This window comes from Schistocerca americana, chromosome X, assembly GCF_021461395.2.
Source record: "Schistocerca americana isolate TAMUIC-IGC-003095 chromosome X, iqSchAmer2.1, whole genome shotgun sequence".
Taxonomy (NCBI): Eukaryota; Metazoa; Arthropoda; class Insecta; order Orthoptera; family Acrididae; genus Schistocerca; species Schistocerca americana.
Genome location: NC_060130.1, coordinates 335676671 through 335690952, shown reverse-complemented (window position 1 = coordinate 335690952; position 14282 = coordinate 335676671).

Genomic DNA, 14282 nt, shown 5'->3' with positions numbered 1-14282 from the left:
AACAGCAGTTACTATGTACAAATTACTAGAAGTTAATAATGAAGTAAACAGTGTGATGGGTATAAAAGGAATTCTATGGGATTGACAGTAAGGAGACACTTTTCAAGAGGTTATTCTCAGTGTAAATATTCAAAAACTTTGTTCACTATTAAAGTACAGTAAACAGTCGTTCAGGCAGATGAAATGGTCAGTGCACTTGTGTTTTCTGGGGGTCAAATTTTTGGAAATTTTGTTGTGTTTTGTCTTGGTCTGGTAAATGTTCTGAAAGACAGGTGTAGTTCTTCAATTGGTAATGCAAAACTAGCTGAATGAGCTGGGGGTTAGATTAATTGTGAATCTGTCCATAGGTAGGACGTTCACTGCTCTTTAATCAATCCATTATTTAGCACATAATGCTTCCACAAGTTGGGTGATACCATTCCTTCTCTTTCCTGAATCACTTAGCCTCACTTAATATCCTGTCAATTGCTTGTAAGTGGACAATTTCAGCTTCCACTTTGAACACTTTTAGGTAGTATTTGGAGATATGAAGTTTTGATGATTAAAATTTGTATTGTTTCAAGCATAAGATTTGGGTAGTGATGAACTATAGTAATGCAAGTGGATGGAAACCAGTAGAACAGATAAATTTTGTTAAGCTTGATGATGTGTTGTGTTGTTTCTGAGTATAGTAGTACTGAGAATTTTGTGTCTATGATAAATAAATTTCTGTTAGTCATAAGGTAATTTTAAAAAGTAAAATATAAAATATGTTAGCAGATAAGAGAATGTTGAAATATCTAGAGACAATACTGACTATCTAAAGTAACCAGCAAATATCTGAGTCTATAAACATTTACACAGGAGCATAAAGAAAAAAACCTTAAATACATGATTCAGTATTGTTTGTGTAAATGTGTGAAAGTATTTCGCTCAGGCTAAAGTTAAACTGAATGACACTGTTTATGGAAATGGCCATCTTTGTTTGAAGTATGTCATATTACAGCCCTTCAGACATTATTAAAGAAATACAATATTCAAGGCCTTAATGGTCACATGCATAGTTATCACATAGATGCAGATGTAGGATGTAGTTGCCTATAGCAATGTCTGTGCAATGAAGGGAAGTTTTGTGTCTGTATTGTCCTTCAAGCTGCAGTTCAGAATAATGTGTAGCCATAACATGAAGTAGTGATTTCAGTAATAATAATGGCGTGTGACGAGGGCCTCTCGTCGGGTAGAACGCTCGCCTGGTGCAAATCTTTCGATTTGACGCCACTTCGGTGACTTGCGTGTCGATGAGGATGAAATGATGATGATTAGGACAACACAACAGCCAGCCCCTGAGTGGAGAAAATCTCCGACCCAGCCGGGAATCGAACCCGGGCCCTTAGGATTGACAGTCTGTCGCGCTAACCACTCAGCTACCGGGGGCGGACAGTGATTTCAGTAATTCATATTTTGTCTGTTGTGTTATGGAAATAAGAGTTTTGCCTATAATATTGTGGCTGGTTATTGTGAAGCATTTTTTCACAAAGTCATTTTCTGTATATTCAGCAAAGCAGGGGTCTATTTGTTGTTTAATGAAGTAAAGAAGTGATGATGTAATGACATACAAAGGAATATGTGAATATAGGTAATCAGGAAGAAGTAACAGTACATAACTGAAAATATACACGAATTAATAACAGTTAAGGAACTTGACTTTGCAGTACCTTAATTTTTCTGAATGCACCCCTGTAGCTAACTAGGTTGAAAACCACTTTCTGCATAAGTGAATCAAAAAGAACATTACACTGCCATGTAAAAAGTCATGGATCACTACAGGGATAAAAGTATCCCATGGAAGGGAAAGAGAAATGTATCTTTGGAAAGAACAAGGAGGGATCGTGCAGTAGCTGCACACTACAAAAATTACTCAGAATTTTTGAGGAAGGTTACTAAACAATCAAGGAACATGCAGATAATGTCAGAAATCAGTAATTTCAGCAGCAGACTTAAGGCTGTATGGAATGTAGTGGAATGAGAGACAGGACAACCGGCCACAGAACAAGACAATGTCACTACTGAACTGAATAGAAGGCCTGTAAATGATGAGTCACAGGTAGCAAATGTATTTAATAATCATTCAAGAGAAAAAGTTACTCTCATAAAAATAAATCATATGAATGTATCACCAAATTCTCCTTCTGAAACTGCAGAAATTATACATTCTTTCAAAAATAATAGTATATATCTCTCAAGGTGTTTCCAAGAGATTATTAAAGATTTGCTCGCATATAAAAGGTGCAGTTTTATCGAACATATGTAATTCATCACTGATTACAGCTATTTTTCCATAGAGACTGAAATATGTCATTGTTAAGCCCCTCTTTAAAAAACATGATAAGAGAGATGTCAATAACTACAGATCTGTTTCACTGCTGACATCATTTTCCAAAATTTTTGAGAAAGTGTTGTATTCTAGAGTAGTATCTCACCTTAGCAACAATAACATCATCAGTAAATCACAGTCTGGATTTCAGAAGGGCCATTGTACTGAGAATGCCATTTACATCCAGAGTGTGAGGTATGTGACATAGAACATGGTTTCCATCCCATGTGTTATGTTTTTGATCTCTCACAATAAATAATTTTTTTCTTTCCTTTTTCTAATTTTCTGCAACATTTTCAGTACTGTCATATAAGTATGTATGGCATATTTACTGATATTCCAAAAGTGAATTTCAGATTCACCTATTCAAATTTATTGTTTAGATATTGTTTTTGGCTAGGCTGATTCCGCTTACACCATTAGTTTGGCCATAGAGTAGGTTAATTAAAAGTTACAATTAAATGATTTTAACATTATAGTATGATGTGAAATTTTTTTAAGGCTAATCAACATAATTCAGCTAATGATCCACACCAGTAGAAACTTAAGTATTCTGACTTTCTTGTGAAGTACTTTAAATTACCCAAAATTAATGTCTTCTGAAATAATGAAATCTGAAGTTCAGAGCTGCTGCCAACGTCCATTGCTGTTTTTGTCACAACCGCTGTTAGATTCTGATCTTTGACAACATACTTTTGGTACCTAAATTTTTCTGTACGTAATGACCTAAAACACTCTCTGTCTGAATAGGCCATGAAGGCCAATGGTACCGACCAACCAGTGTCATCTTCATTCCACAGGCATCAGCAGGCATCAGTGGATGCCCATATGGAAGAGCATATGGTCAGCACCCCGTTCTCCCAGCCATTGTCAGTTTCCATGACCAAAAATGCTGCTTCTCAATCAAGTAGTTCCTTAGTTGGCCACAAAAGGGTTGGTGCATCCCACTTGCCAACAGCACTCGGCAGATCAGTTGGTCACCAGTCCAAGTGTTAGCCAAGCTCAACAGTGCTTCACTTCAGTGATCTGACAGGAACTGATGTTACCACTGCGGCAAGGCCACTGACACATAATTACACAGAAATATATTAATTAAATAATTAATAATTTCATGTAATTTATCCTAATCTGCAATATGGCACTCTGATATATACACAAGAGGATTCCCATTGTGTAGGAAGAATAGTGTCCATACAGTTTTCCAAATTTCTGACATGTGACATTTTCTATGAGACAAAATCTCATTCTTCTAATTGATTCATCTGTGGGTTGTTGGTGAAATACTGTATATCATGTTAACTAAATGAAAACTTTTTTTAGTCTTGTTTCAAAAACTTTATTGTTACTCTATGACACAGGTTGCAGGAAAATATGTTTAAACCTGAAACATAGGTCATACAGTAATACTACAGATTGTGAAACAAGGCTAAAAAAGCATTTCATGTAGTTAATACAAAATCACATTTGTTCTTGTTGTAGATCAAAAACAGCAAAAGTCAACCTAGCTAAATTGTAAAGCATTGTATAGTTTCCCCAGTAACAGTTTGTTGTTATGCCTATCTATAAGCAGTCAAACATCACTCAAAATTGCCAGTTTGCAGTTAGAAAGCACACAAGTAAGAACTCAAGAACTTTAACATTTAATAGCTTTTGAATGATTTCTATAGCTTAAACTAATGAACATATCACTCAATCTGTGTTGTGATAACCAAGACTGTGGAATGTTATTTTTATCAAAACCAGTGATTGTTGCACATAGTGTTTCCCATTATAGACTGGCTTAAAGGAACTATCAAAGTGTACATTTTTCTAATAAATTACTACAGAACAGTGCTAAGTGTAAACTGTGGCATGTGTAAATGTGAAGTGTGTCTTTCTACCGCAGTATAACCATTAACTTCACTACTGTAATTGTAGAGTTGATCTGGTTCAACAAGCTAACAAATTTCTGTAGTTGACAAACTGGTCACCATTTCTAATATCAAACTTAGTGAAGAAGAAATGGGTGTGTTAGTTCAATGTACACAATGGTGTTGTGTACATTTTTGAGTATGCACCATCTTGCACTCATTTACACTTTTCAGCTTTGTGGTGATCAAAAGTGCTGCTACTGAGTAGGAACGATGAGAACCAGGTTAATACTGGTTGAGCTGCAGTACGTGCTCCACCTGCCCTAAAAGTTCCTTCAAGAAAAATGTACTGAAATCAATAAACATCTTAACTACTTATATTAGCACAAATAAAAATTTACAGACTAAAATTAGAAAAATAAATATAATGACTGTATATCTGTGCACCTTTAATTAACTTGAAAATCCAAATATATTTGAAAAAGTGACTCAAGATGTGTTTATATTTACATGCTAATGATCATAAACTTACTCTTCTTCTGTTTGCTTCTTGGTATATTCAGTTGGTGCCCTGTCTGGTGTTGCGTCATGGAAGGTGGACACAGATGCTGTTTCTGCCATAGCTGACACAGTCACTCCTGTTTCCCCCTCTTCTGAAAACCTACAACCATGCATTAGCCTGAGATGACCTAGCCGTGAGTGTGTGTTGGAGATTGTTTTTCTAGCCTTTATATTGCTTATAGGCTTATCTTCTATACCAGTTAAAAATATAAAGACACTTGGATAGCTGTTCCTGCATACATCAAATGTAAAAAATGGTATTTTGTGTAGGAGGGATAATAGAAGTTCATGATGATGGCAAGCCATAGCCTCAACTTTCATAAACAACAGAAATGAAAAAAAAAAAAAAACTAAAAGTATGTCATTGCTTCTCTCACACAATTATGAACACTTATACATTCTGAAACACAATTGGAAATACTTACATTATTATGGAGAGGATAGTAAAACAACTTATACTCTTCCTCTTTGTTTTTCACAAGGTGTGTCACAGAAGCAGGAGGTAGCTAATGCAATTGCTGCTTCTCCAACTGTAGACCTATTCACTCCCTTTCCTCTTTATTATGAATACACTGAAGCATTGATTAGCGTCAGATGTCATGGTGAAGTGCCTGCACTGCAAATGGTCACTCTTTGTGCATTAATAGACAATGGTACTATGAAAAGGCATGGCTGCCAAATGATGTGCGTGTGTGTGTGTGTGTGTGTGTGTGTGTGTGTGTGTGTGTGTGTGTTTATTGTTCTGGGCTTCCTCAAGGCTAGTCAGACTTTGGCAAATCTTCTTGCATTTTGTAGACAGAGGTGTCATCACAAACAAAGGATTGCCACAAACATCCTTTCTTCACTCATAAACATTAATTGTGAAGTCTTTCTCAGTTGTAAAACTGTTAATTGGATCCACAGAATGCCACAAGTAAGTGTAGTGAGCTCCAGAAAAGTTTTCAGATGACACTATTCTGAAAAGAGCATGGCCAGGAGTGGGCCAACCAATAAGATCACCATGGTATTACCATTCCTTTCTGTAAGTTGCTTTCTGAGTCATCTGTAATACATTGTGGTGTACTTTTGTTTTGCCCTTGATCCACAACAAATTTGGAAGTGTGTAAAAGAAGGAGTAATCTGTTAGTCTTGTGTGTTTTCATGATATACAATCATGTGGAAACTGCTCATAGACTTTTAGGATGCACAAATTGTCAATCAAAGATTATTTGGTGCCTCTGTGGTAACAGTAAAAAGCTACTAAGTGTATCTCCAGCTATTGTATCGAATCTTCAGATCTGTATAGAGTTAACTGGATTAATGCTTCTGCTTTGAAGAGAACCTGAACTTCTGGAAAGAGAGAAAATGGTTTTAAAAAGATGTTTACCTTTTATGTTATGTCAGTTCCATTTAGGTTTCAGCTGGGCTAAAGATGTGTCTAATGAACACAGTTCTAACAAAGTATTTCCAACTGTATTACCAAATATACTGTATGGTAGAGTTACTGCTGCAACACTTCACCATATCAGAAAAATGCATAGAAAATGCTTCAATTGTTCAAAGCACAAAAATACTGCACTGTATAGCTGTAGAAGCACGTTACCTTACCCATCATTTCAGTTTTCATACAATACAATGGACAGTGATGGAAAAAATTCACAACACCAAGAATGATTTATGTGACATACACAAAAATTGGCAGGAAAGTTTCTACACCTGAAAGATGATGTCTACTCAAATTTCATGTGAACTGCATAAAAATAGCACTAGTGGAAGCACTATGATGATGCAAATCAGGTTTGCTTCAAACATATGCTGTAATCATCATGAGTGTTAGGAACCTTTGAGATTGAATGTGGTGAGTTGATGTTAGTCAAGAATGCATTTAAGGCTACAAAAGGTGCCATTATCAACACCTCATTGACTTTGAATGAGGCCATTTCTGTGAAAAACTGGATGTTCCTTCTGCGATACTGCAGCAAGACTTGGCAGGAACGTAGCCACTGTAGATAATTGCTGGCAATGGTGGTCACAAAAATGTACATTCGCAAGAAGACCAGGCTCTGGACAGACACTTGGCACTACTGGGAGGGAAGACCTTTGAGTTTGGCATATGGCTCTGGCACATCATGCTGCATCTGTAGCAGCAGTCTGAGCAGCAGTTGGCACCACAGTGACACAACAAACTGTTACAAATCAGTTACTTAAAGAACAGTTCTGGGCCAGGTGGCCCATAGCATGCATTCAACTGAACCACCATTTCGGGGTTCAGTTGTGTCAAGCAAGAGCTCATTGGTGATAAGTGTTGAGGTGCCAGTAATGACTGTGTGTTGCTTAGATGTCGGCAAGTTGAGGACCTGCAACCAACCTGTCCCCATGCTAGACACACCCTGGACAAACCCGGAGATATGGTCTGGGGTGTGATTTCATAGAGCAGCAGGAGCATCCTCGTGGTTATCCCACACATCCTGACTGCAAAACTGTATGTCAGAGTGGTGATTCAACCTGTTCTGCTATCATTTATGAACAGCATTCCAAGGGGTGTTAGCCAACAGGATAATGCTCACTCACATACCTCTTTTGCAGTCCAACCTGATCTACAGAGTGTTGACATTTTGCCTTGACCTGGTCAATCAGCAGGTCTGTCTGCAGTCAAGCAGGTATTATGAGACATCATCAGACAACTCCAGTGTCATCCATAAACAGCAATAACTGTTCCTGCAATGACTGACTAAGTGCAACAGGCATGGAGCATCATCCCACAAACTGACATCCAGCACTTGTAAAACACAGTGCACATGTGGTTGCATGATTATATTCAACATTCTGATGGGTACAATGGTTATTAACATACCAGAATTTCACATTTGCAGTGGGTCATCTCACTCTTACATTAATTTGCTAATCGCTTAAATACATTTCTTAGACAAATGTATCCCTAAAATTTCATTATTCTACAATAATTATTTTGGTGTTGTGATTTTTTTTCATAAGAGTGTTTACCTGTGAACAAAAGTGGGAAATGGATAAAGTCATCACTGTCTCTTCCTCTTTTCCAGCAGTGCGTAGGGTGTGCAATGGACTGACTGATAATAAACTTGTGTTTCAATATAAGAAACAGTAACTGCTAGGGTCTCGAAGTGACTTAATTTCAATAAAAAGTAAAAGTATTTTATACATAATGAAAACTCAAAAAATATGTGCCAAAACTGTTTAAATGTAGTCAGTGTATAGAACATATTATTACACCATAAATAGAATATAAGTTAAGAGTAAAAAGAGACATAAATGTAATATAAGGTGGTCTGAATTCTGTAATATATTATGTCAAAACTGCTTCTCTGTCATACTGGATTTTACCTTAATCAAATCATCTGGTGTGCATTTAAGTCTTCTCTTTGTATTTTATTTTTTTTCACTGTCATATTTTCCTCTAACTGTGAACTTCATGACTTGCACACACTATATATTTAAAACACAAATGATCATTTTTCCTCTTATTTTCTCTCCTTTTTTTCTTTAAATGGATGCTGGCATATTATTTTGGCAACTAGAGATATACAGGGAATGCTTATTCTACATGTGGTCACAGGATGGGTGGACTGTATCAGTATGTAACACCAGTGCTTCTTACTGATTATCATCATTTACACTCACAACTCAACACTTACATACCTACCAGCAGACATTAATATATCTTACACAAGGCATGGCAGCAAAGTAACCCACGGTAATCTAAACCTCTTGCCTCCAATGGCATTTCATATAATTTGCCATGAATGTATCCTTATTTTTGATTAGTGAGTTCCAGTGTCAAGTAACCACACTCAAATGATTTGTTAGAAACTTTGATTGCTCTTGAGTAACACACTCTTTTCCCTTGCTGAAACATACACACACTGTGAAATATTTTTCCCTGAAAGCATTCCACATCCACCAGCTTGCTGATACTTCTACCAGATGCTAGAAACTAATTGTTTCACTGGTTTGTAATGTTTATGGCACTCTGATTGCAGCTATGGCCTACACATGCAGAAATTTCACCAGTGGCCTACAGGCAAAACTAGCATCAGGCCCCTTCTACAACTACAATAGCATTGTGATGTTGCCTGTGGCAGTGTTACCACCACAATTAATTCTTTCCTTGTTTTTGGGCTCACCTTGTACAACTACAGTGCAAAATGGTACAACAAAACCAACTTTTTAATTTCCGTTTTTGTATATAAAATATAAGGATTGAGCTATTTCTCCTACACTACAGATTGTTCTAAAATCTATGCATTCAGGGTCACAACATGTCTTGCTTTTATAGTCTTTCTCATTGTTGTACTTCATATTAACTTAAAATTATTTTGTAGGTAGGTCGAGATGAGTCTATTCTGAGAATCAGTGATACTTGGCCTAAATTTATCTCAGCAGAACACATAAAATACCTCCTTTTTATTGATTATATCAATAAACCTTTATGTGAGTTAAATAAGTTAAATGATACCTAAATTACTGACAGTAGTTCCTATAAATAGTATCAGCACTAGTACCTTGAGTACCTCTATTGGTTCTCCCTTCTATTCCAGTCTCGTATTGTTCGTGGAAAGAAGGATTGTCGGTATGCCTCTGTGTGGGCTCTAATCTCTCTGATTTTATCCTCATGGTCTCTTCGCGAGATATATGTAGGAGGGAGCAATATACTGCTTGACTCTTCGGTGAAGGTATGTTCTTGAAACTTCAACAAAAGCCTGTACCGAGCTACTGAGCGTCTCTCCTGCAGAGTCTTCCACTGGAGTTTATCTATCATCTCCGTAACACTTTCGCGATTGCTAAATGATCCTGTAATGAAGCGCACTGCTCTCCATTGGATCTTCTCTACCTCTTCTATCAACCCTATTTGGTACGGATCCCACACTGCTAAGCAGTATTCAAGCAGTGGGCGAACAAGCGTACTGTAACCTACTTCCTTTGTTTTCGGATTGAATTTCCTTAGGATTCTTCCAATGAATCTCACTCTGGCATCTGATTTACCGACGATCAGCTTTATATGATCATTCCATTTTAAATCACTCCTAATGCATACTCCCAGATAATTTATGGCATTAACTGCTTCCAGTTGCTGACCTGCTATATTGTAGCTAAATGATAAGGGATCTTTCTTTCTATGTATTCACAGCACATTACACTTGTCTACATTGAGATTCAATTGCCATTCCCTGCACCATGCGTCAATTCGCGGCAGATCCTCCTGCATTTCAGTACAATTTTCCATTGTTACAACCTCTCGATATACCACAGCACCATCCGCAAAAAGCCTCAGTGAACTTCTGATGTCATCCACAAGGTCATTTATGTATATTGTGAATAGCAGCGGTCCTATGACACTCCCCTGTGGCACACCTGAAATGACTCTCACTTCGGAAGACTTCTCTCCATTGAGAATGACATGCTGCATTCTGTTATCTAGGAACTCTTCAATCCAATAGCACAATTGGTCTGATAGTCCATATGCTCTTACTTTGTTCATTAAACGACTGTGGGGAACTGTATCGAACGCCTTGCGGAAGTCAAGAAACACGTCATCGACCTGTGAACCCGTGTCTATGGCCCTCTGAATCTCGTGGACAAATAGCGTGAGCTGGGTTTCAACACGATCGTCTTTTTCAAAACCCATGCTGATTCCTACAGAATAGATTTCTAGTCTCCAGAAAAGTCACTATACTCGAACATAATACGTGTTCCAAAATTCTACAACTGATCGACATTAGAGATATAGGTCTATAGTTCTGCACATCTGTTCGACATCCCTTCTTGAAAACCGGGATGACCTGTGCCCTTTTCTAATCCTTTGGAATGCTACGCTCTTCTGGAGACCTACGGTACACCGCTGCAAGAAGGGGGGCAAGTTCCTTCATGTACTCTGTGTAAAATCGGACTGGTATCCCATCAGGTCCAGCAGCCTTCCCTCTTTTGAGTGATTTTAATTGTTTCTCTATCCCTCTGTCGTCTAGTTCAATATCTACCATTTTGTCATCTGGGCGACAATCTAGAGAAGGAACTACAGTGCAGTCTTCCCCTGTGAAACAGCTTTGGAAAAAGACATTTAGTATTTAGGCCTTTAGTCCGTCATCTTCTGTTTCAGTACCATTTTGGTCACAGAGTGTCTGGACATTTTGTTTTGATCCACCTATCGCTTTGACATAAGACCAAAACTTCTTAGGATTTTCTGCCAAGTCAGTACATAGAACTTTACTTTCGAATTCATTGAACGCCTCTCGCATAGCCCTGCTCACACTACATTTCGCTTCGCGTAATTTTTGTTTGTCTGCAAGGCTTTGGCTATGTTTATGTTTGCTGTGAAGTTCCCTTTGCTTCCGCAGCAGTTTTCCAACTCGGTTGTTGTGCCATGGTGGCTCTTTTCCATCTCTTACGATCTTGCTTGGCACATACTCATCTAGTGCATATTGTATGATGGTTTTGAACTTTGTCCACTGATCCTCAACACTATCTGTACTTGGGACAAAACTTTTGTGTTGAGCCATCAGGTACTCTGAAATCTGCTTTTTGTCACTTTTGCTAAACTGAAAAATCGTCCTACCTTTTTTAATATTTCTATTTGCGGCTGAAATCATCGATGCAGTAACCGCTTTATGATCACTGATTCCCTGTTCTGTGTTAACTGTTTCAAATAGTTCGGGTCTGTTTGTCACCAGAAGGTCTAATATGTTATTGCCACGAGTCAGTTCTCTGTTTAACTGCTCAAGATAGTTTTCAGATAAAGCACTTTAAAAAATTTCACTGGATTCTTTGTCCCTGCCACCCGTTATGAACGTTTGAGTCTCCCAGTCTATATCCAGCAAATTAAAATGTCCACCCAGGACTATAACATGGTGGGGAAATCTACTCGAAATATTTTCCAAATTATCCTTCAGGTGCTCAGCCACAACAGCTGCTGAGCCAGGGGGCCTATAGAGACATCCAATTACCATGTCTGAGCCTGCTTTAACCGTGACCTTCACCCAAATTACTGCACATTTCGGATCTCCGTCAATTTCCTTCGATACTATTGCATTTCTTATCGCTATAAACATGCCTCCCCCTTCACTGTCCAGCCTGTCTTTGCGGTATACATTCCAATCTCAGTTTAGGATTTCATTACTGTTTATGTCTGGTTTCAGCCAACTTTCTGTCCCTCGTACTATGTGGGTATTGTGACCCTTTATTAATGAGAGCAGTTCCGGAACCTCTCTATAGATGCTCCTGCAGTTTACTATTAGCACATTAATATTGTTATTCCCTGTTGCATTTTGCCTACTATTACCTTGCAGCGTCTCAGGATGTGTCTTGGCAGGCCTAGGGAAGGAATCCTCTAACCTAAAAAACCCACATGTGCACTCCACACGTACTCTGCTACCCTTGTAGCCGCTTCCTGCATATGAAATATGCTGGAAGGCTTACTGATAAAGTTATTGATGAATTTCAGGAATATTATGGCAAAGCCATAAGAGAAAACACACAAGTTGGAAAGCGTGAAAAGAGCAATGTGGGCAACATACCTTCACAGACACTAACCCTGTGCATAGATTGTGCCCACCTGCACCAGATACATGGTGCAAGTATAGAAAAATGGAGGCAGCAGGAAAATTAGATGGATTTAAACATAATCACTCAGTGCCTGACACAGTAATGGAGGCCATGAAGTCTATATTCAGAGACTTAACACATCCAGACTTGCTAAAGAAATGCCTCCACGGTAACACACAGAATGTTAATGAGGCATTTAACAATATTGTGTGGACACAGATTCCAAAAAATGTGTTTGTAGGCATGAAAACTTTAAGAGAAGGTGTATTTGATGTAGTTATTTCTTTCAATGATGGTAATTATGGGAGATTAAAAGTCCTGGATCAGCTGGGAAAAATACAGGGCATAATATGGCAACTACATTGGAAGCCATGGACTGAGTAAGAGTGTGTAAAGCTGAAATTTCTGCTCAGCAAATGATCAAGGAGGCAAGAAAGAAGAGAAGAATGAAGAATATTTAGGTGAAGAAGAAGAATCAGATTATGGAGCACACTGTGTTTTTTTTTTTAAGAAGAAAGGTGTGTTTCCATAGACCTCTTACTTAAACTTGAATTTTCTCAAAACAGTAAATTTTCATGCACAAGACCCATTTTCGCATGAACCAATAAACATAGAATTTATGAGGATTGTTTATATAGAGGAGGTAATTATATGGATCAACAATCAGTGTTTTGAGAGTTAGATAATTGATGCTGTGTTGTATAAAAAACAATAATTTGTTGAAATAAACTGGCATATTTATAAAAATTTGTTTCTCAATTTCCACTAAGGGTACTTTTTCATTTCTAGATTAGTGAACTAAATACATTCAGATAATCAACTGTCAAAACTTTGGTGATATTTTCAATAGTTTTAAACATAATGGGTTAAAAGTTGAAAGCATTTAGCACTGACAGCATAGGGGGTCTGATCACACTTTAATGCTGCTGGTGAAATTGCACCACATGAGAGTATGCATTGGCCAGAGACAATCTGATTCTAATTGTGTGACAGTATGCATTTAGTATCTATAGAAGATCTACCATGTTTTGACTGCAGTGTTACCAACCACTAGGTTTCATGAATATTCTTCATTAACAGATTATGTAAATTGTGAAGCAACACTCAGACCTAACACCAAGAATCTGCTACACAAATGTAAACAAATGATTATTCATAAGATTTTTAATAACTTATTTGTAGTGCACTAATTTTTCAGTGGAAAGTCCATGAAGGGTTTGGTGCTTTCATTTTACCTGGTGTTGTTGTGGTCTTCAGTCAGAAGGAACTGTTTGATGCAGCTCTCCAAGCAACTACATCCTGTGGAAGCTTCTTCATCTCCAAATAACTACTGCAATCTACATCCCCCTGAATCTGCTTACTGCATTCATCTCTTTGTCTCCTCCTACAATTTTTACCCCTCATATTTTCCTCCATTACCAAATTGGTGATGTCTCAGAATGTGTCATATCAACCAATCCCTTCATTTGGTCAAATTGTACCACAAGTTTCTTGTCTCCCCAATTTTATTCAGTACCTTCTCATTAGTTTTATGATCTACCCATCTAATCTTCAGCATTCTTCTGTAGTACCATATTTCAAAAGCCTCTGTTCTCTCCTAGTCTAAACTGTTTATCATTCATGTTTCACTTCCATACACAGCTACACTTCAGATAAATAACTTCAGGAAAGACTTCCTAATACTTAAGTCAATGCATGATGTTAACAAATTGGTTGTATTGCCATTGTCAGTCTAGATTTTATGCCATCATCAGTTAGTTCATTTCCCAAACAGCCAAACTCACCTACTGCTCTGAGTGTCTTTTTTCCACAACTAATTCCCTTGACATCACCTGACTTAATTCGACTACCTTCCATTATCATTGTTTTGCTTTTGTTGATGTTCATATTATATCCTCCTTTCAAGACACTGTCCATTCTGTTCAACTGCTCTTCCAAGTCCCTTACTGTCTCTGGTGGAATGACAA